Source organism: Pleurodeles waltl, chromosome 8, assembly GCF_031143425.1.
Source record: "Pleurodeles waltl isolate 20211129_DDA chromosome 8, aPleWal1.hap1.20221129, whole genome shotgun sequence".
Lineage (NCBI taxonomy): Eukaryota > Metazoa > Chordata > Amphibia > Caudata > Salamandridae > Pleurodeles > Pleurodeles waltl.
The window spans coordinates 29,557,748-29,565,446 of NC_090447.1; positions in this window are offsets into that span (position 1 = coordinate 29,557,748).

A 7,699-nucleotide genomic window follows, 5' to 3' on the forward strand; every position below is an offset into this window, starting at 1 on the left:
ACCCTACCCCAGACACCAGAGACATGAACACCCTACCCCAGACACCAGAGACATGAACACCCTACCCCAGACACCAGAGACATGAACACCCTATCCCAGACACCAGAGACATGAACACCCTACCCCAGACACCAGAGACATGAACACCCTACCCCAGACACCAGAGACATGAACACCCTACCCCAGACACCAGAGACATGAACACCCAACCCAGACACATGAGCACCCTACCCAGACACCAGAGACATGAGCACCCTACCCAGACACATGAACGCCCTACCCAGAGACCTGAATGCCCTACCCAGAAACCAGAGACTTGAATGCCCTACCCAGAAACCAGAGACTTGAATGCCCTACCCAGAAACCAGAGACTTGAATGCCCTACCCAGAAACCAGAGACTTGAATGCCCTACCCAGACACCAGAGACATGAACGCCCTACCCAGACACCAGAGACATGAGCACCCTACCCAGAGACCTGAACGCCCTACCCAGAAACCAGAGACCTGAACGCCCTACCCAGAAACCAGAGACCTGAACGCCCTACCCAGAAACCAGAGACCTGAATGCCCTACCCAGAAACCAGAGACCTGAACGCCCTACCCAGAAACCAGAGACCTGAACGCCCTACCCAGAAACCAGAGACCTGAACGCCCTACACAGACACCAGAGACATGAGAAATGAGCACCCTACCCAGACACCAGAGACATGAGCACCCTACCCAGACACCAGAGACATGAGCACCCTACCCAGACACCAGAGACATGAGCACCCGTCCCAGACACCAGAGACATGAACATCCCATCCAGACACATGAACACCCTACCCAGACACCAGACACATGAACGCCCTACCCAGAAACATGAACGCCGTACCCAGACACCAGAGACATGAACACCAAACTCAGAAACCAGAGACATGAACACCCTACCCAGACACATGAACACCCCATCCAGACACCAGAGACATGAACACCCCATCCAGACACTAGAGACATGAACACCCTACCCAGACACATGAACACCCCATCCAGACACCAGAGACATGAGACATGAGCACCCTACCCAGACACCAGAGACATGAGCACCCTACCCAGACACCAGAGACATGAACGCCCTACGCAGACACCAGAGACATGAACGCCCTACGCAGACAGCAGAGACATGAGCACCCTACCCAGACACCAGAGACATGAACGCCCTAGGCAGACACCAGAGACATGAACGCCCTACCCAGACACCAGAGACATGAACGCCCTACGCAGACACCAGAGACATGAACGCCCTACGCAGACACCAGAGACATGAACGCCCTACGCAGACACCAGAGACATGAACGCTCTACGCAGACACCAGAGACATGAACGCTCTACGCAGACACAAGAGACATGAACGCCCTACCCAGACACCAGAGGCATGAACGCCCTACCCAGACACCAGAGGCATGAACGCCCTACGCAGACACCAGAGGCATGAACGCCCTACGCAGACACCAGAGGCATGAACGCCCTACGCAGACACCAGAGGCATGAACGCCCTACGCAGACACCAGAGGCATGAACGCCCTACGCAGACACCAGAGGCATGAACGCCCTACGCAGACACCAGAGGCATGAACGCCCTACGCAGACACCAGAGGCATGAACGCCGTACGCAGACACCAGAGACATGAACGCCCTACCCAGACGCGAGAGACACCAGAGACATGAACGCCCTACGCAGACACCAGAGACGTGAACGCCCTACCCAGACACCAGAGACGTGAACGCCCTGCCCAGACACCAGAGACGTGAACGCCCTACCCAGACACCAGAGACGTGAACGCCCTACCCAGTCATCAGAGACAAGAACACCCTACCCAGACACATGAACACCCCATCCAGACCACAGAGACATGAACACCCTACCCAGACCACAGAGACATGAACACCCTACCCAGACCACAGAGACATGAACACCCTACCCACACCCCAGAGACATGAACACCCTACCAAGACCCCAGAGACATGAACACCCTACCAAGACCCCAGAGACATGAACACCCTACCAAGACCCCAGAGACATGAACGCCCTACCCTGACACCAAAGACATGAACGCCCTACCCAGACACCAGAGACATGAACGCCCTACCCAGAAACCAGAGACATGAACACCTTACCCAGACGCCAGAGACATGAACACCCTATCCCAGACACCAGAGACATGAACACCCTATCCCAGACACCAGAGACATGAACACCCTATCCCAGACACCAGAGACATGAACGTCCTACGCAGACACCAGACACATGAGAAATGAACATCCTACCCAAACACCAGAGACATGAACGCCCTGCCCAGACACCAGAGACATGAACGCCCTACCCAGACACCAGAGACATGAACGCTCTACGCAGACACCAGAGACATGAACGCTCTACGCAGACACCAGAGACATGAACGCTCTACGCAGACACCAGAGACATGAACGCTCTACGCAGACACCAGAGACATGAACGCTCTACGCAGACACCAGAGACATGAACGCTCTACGCAGACACCCGAGACATGAACGCCCTACCCAGGAACCAGAGACATGAACACCCTATCCCAGACACCAGAGACATGAACACCCTACCCCAGACACCAGAGACATGAACACCCAACCCAGACACATGAGCACCCTACCCAGACACATGAGCACCCTACCCAGACACATTAACGCCCTACCCAGACACCAGAGTCATGAACGCCCTACCCAGACACCAGAGTCATGAACGCCCTACCCAGACACCAGAGACATGAGCACCCTACCCAGACACATGAATGCCCTACCCAGACACATGAATGCCCTACCCAGAGACTTGAATGCCCTACCCAGAGACTTGAATGCCCTACCCAGAAACCAGAGACTTGAATGCCCTACCCAGACACCAGAGACTTGAATGCCCTACCCAGACACCAGAGACATGAACGCCCTACCCAGACACATGAACACCCCATCCAGACACCAGAGACATGAACACCCTACCCCAGACACCAGAGACATGAACACCCTACCCCAGACACCAGAGACATGAACACCCTACCCCAGACACCAGAGACATGAACACCCTATCCCAGACACCAGAGACATGAACACCCTATCCCAGACACCAGAGACATGAACACCCTATCCCAGACACCAGAGACATGAACACCCTATCCCAGACACCAGAGACATGAACACCCTATCCCAGACACCAGAGACATGAACACCCTACCCCAGACACCAGAGACATGAACACCCTACCCCAGACACCAGAGACATGAACACCCAACCCAAGACACATGAGCACCCTACCCAGACACATTAACGTCCTACCCAGACACCAGAGACGTGAGCACCCTACCCAGACACATGAACGCCCTACCCAGAAACCAGACTTGAATGCCCTACCCAGAAACCAGAGACTTGAATGCCCTACCCAGACACCAGAGACATGAACGCCCTACCCAGACACCAGAGACATGAGCACCCTACCCAGAGACCTGAACGCCCTACCCAGAAACCAGAGACCTGAACGCCCTACCCAGAAACCAGAGACCTGAACGCCCTACCCAGAAACCAGAGACCTGAACGCCCTACGCAGACACCAGAGACATGAGAAATGAGCACCCTACCCAGACACCAGAGACATGAACACCCTACCCAGACACCAGAGACATGAGCACCCTACCCAGACACCAGAGACATGAGCACCCGTCCCAGACACCAGAGACATGAACATCCCATCCAGACACATGAACACCCTACCCACACACCAGACACATGAACGCCCTACCCAGAAACATGAACGCCGTACCCAGACACCAGAGACATGAACACCAAGCTCAGAAACCAGAGACATGAGACATGAACACCCTACCCAGACACATGAACACCCCATCCAGACACCAGAGACATGAACACCCCATCCAGACACCAGAGACATGAACACCCTACCCAGACACATGAACACCCCATCCAGACCCCAGAGACATGAGACATGAGCACCCTACCCAGACACAAGAGACATGAGCACCCTACCCAGACACCAGAGACATGAACGCCCTACGCAGACACCAGAGACATGAACGCCCTACGCAGACACCAGAGACATGAGCACCATACCCAGCCACCAGAGACATGAACGCCCTACCCAGAAACAAGAGACATGAACACGCTACCCAGAGACCTGAACGCCCTACCCAGAAACCAGAGACCTGAACGCCCTACCCAGAAACCAGAGACCTGAACGCCCTACGCAGAAACCAGAGACCTGAACGCCCTACGCAGACACCAGAGACATGAACGCCTTACGCAGACACCAGAGACATGAACGCCCTACGCAGACACCAGAGACATGAGCACCATACCCAGACACCAGAGACATGAACGCCCTACCCAGAAACCAGAGACCTGAACGCCCTACCCAGAGACCTGAACGCCCTACCCAGAAACCAGAGACCTGAACGCCCTACGCAGACACCAGAGACATGAACACCCTACCCAGAAACAAGAGACATGAACGCCCTACCCAGAGACATGAACGCCCTACCCAGAAACCAGAGACATGAACGCCCTACCCAGACACCATAGACATGAACATCCTACCCAAACAAAAGAGACATGAAAATCCTACCCAGACACATGAACATCCTACCCAGACACCAGAGACATGAACATCCTACCCAGACAACAGAGACATGAACATCCTACCCAGACACCAGAGACATGAGCATCCTACCCAGAAACATGAACACCCTACCCAGACACCAGAGACATGAACACCCTTCCCAGACACCAGAGACATGAACATCCCATCCAGACACATGAACACCCTACCCAGACACCAGACACATGAACGCCCTACCCAGAAACATGAACGCCCTACCCAGACACCAGAGACATGAAGGCCCTATAGAGACACCAAAGCTCTACGCAGACACCGGAGACATGAACACCCTACCCAGACATGAACGCCCTACCCAGACACCAGAGACATGAACGCTCTACCCAGACACCAGAGAAATGAACGCCCTACGCAGACACCAGAGGCATGAACGCCCTTCGCAGACACCAGAGGCATGAACGCCCTTCGCAGACACCAGAGGCATGAACGCCCTACGCAGACACCAGAGGCATGAACGCCCTACGCAGACACCAGAGGCATGAACGCCCTACGCAGACACCAGAGACATGAACGCCCTACGCAGACACCAGAAACATAAACGCCCTACCCAGACACGAGAGACACCAGAGACACGAAGGCCCTACGCAGACACCAGAGACATGAGCACCAGAGACATGAGCACCCTACCCAGACACCAGAGACATGAACGCCCTACCCAGACACCAGAAACAGGAACGCCCTACCCAGACACCAGAGACAGGAACGTCCTACCCAGACACCAGAGACATGAACGCCCTACGCAGATGCGAGAGACACCAGAGACATGAACGCCCTACGCAGACACCAGAGACATGAACGCCCTACCCAGACACCAGAGACATGAACACCCTATCCAGACACATGAACACCCCATCCAGACCACAGAGACATGAACACCCTACCCAGACCACAGAGACATGAACACCCTACCCAGACCACAGAGACATGAACACCCTACCCAGACCCCAGAGACATGAACACCCTACCAAGACCCCAGAGACATGTACGCCCTACCCAGACACCAAAGACATGAACGCCCTACCCAGACACCAAAGACATGAACGCCCTACCCAGACACCAGAGACATGAACGCCCTACCCAGACACCAAAGACATGAACGCCCTACCCAGACGCCAGAGACATGAACACCCTATCCCAGACACCAGAGACATGAACACCCTATCCCAGACACCAGAGACATGAACACCGTATCCCAGACACCAGAGACATGAACACCCTATCCCAGACACCAGAGACATGAACACCCTATCCCAGACACCAGAGACATGAACACCCTATCCCAGACACCAGAGACATGAACACCCTACCCCAGACACCAGAGACATGAACACCCAACCCAGACACATGAGAAATGAACGCCCTACGCAGACACCAGAGACATGAACCCCCTACCCAGAAACAAGAGACATGAACGCCCTACCCAGAAACAAGAGACATGAACGCCCTACCCAGAAACAAGAGACATGAACACGCTACCGAGAAACATGAACGCCCTACCCAGACACCAGAGACATGAACGCCCTACGCAGACACCAGAGACATGAACGCCCTACCCAGAAACAAGAGACATGAACACGCTACCCAGAAACATGAACGCCCTACCCAGAAACCAGAGACATGAACGCCCTACCCAGACACCAGAGACATGAACATCCTACCCAGACACCAGAGACATGAACAACCTACCCAGACACCAGACACATGAACACCCTAGGCAGACATCAGAGACATGAGACATGAGCACCCTACCCAGACACCAGAGACATGAACGCCCTACCCAGACACCAGAGACATGAACACCCTAGCCAGACATCAGAGACATCAGACATGAACACCCTATCCAGAAACCAGAGACATGAACACACACCCTACCCAGAAACCAGAGACATGAACACCCTACCTAGAAACATGAGCACCCTACCCAGACACCAGAGACATGAGCACCCTACCCAGACACCAGAGACATGAGCGCCCTACCCAGACACCAGAGACATGAACGCCCTACCCAAGTACCAGAGACATGAACACCCTACCCAGACACATGAACACCCCATCCACACATCAGAGACATGAGACATGAACACCCTACCCAGACACCAGAGACATGAACGCCCTACCCAGACACCAGAAACAGGAACGCCCTACCCAGACACCAGAGACAGGAACGTCCTACCCAGACACCAGAGACATGAACGCCCTACGCAGATGCGAGAGACACCAGAGACATGAACGCCCTACGCAGACACCAGAGACATGAACGCCCTACCCAGACACCAGAGACGTGAACGCCCTACCCAGACATCAGAGACATGAACACCCTACCCAGACACATGAACACCCCATCCAGACCACAGAGACATGAACACCCTACCCAGACCACAGAGACATGAACACCCTACCCAGACCACAGAGACATGAACACCCTACCCAGACCCCAGAGACATGAACACCCTACCAAGACCCCAGAGACATGAACACCCTACCAAGACCCCAGAGACATGTACGCCCTACCCAGACACCAAAGACATGAACGCCCTACCCAGACACCAAAGACATGAACGCCCTACCCAGACACCAGAGACATGAACGCCCTACCCAGACACCAAAGACATGAACGCCCTACCCAGACGCCAGAGACATGAACACCCTATCCCAGACACCAGAGACATGAACACCCTATCCCAGACACCAGAGACATGAACACCGTATCCCAGACACCAGAGACATGAACACCCTATCCCAGACACCAGAGACATGAACACCCTATCCCAGACACCAGAGACATGAACACCCTATCCCAGACACCAGAGACATGAACACCCTACCCCAGACACCAGAGACATGAACACCCAACCCAGACACATGAGAAATGAACGCCCTACGCAGACACCAGAGACATGAACGCCCTACCCAGAAACAAGAGACATGAACGCCCTACCCAGAAACAAGAGACATGAACGCCCTACCCAGAAACAAGAGACATGAACACGCTACCGAGAAACATG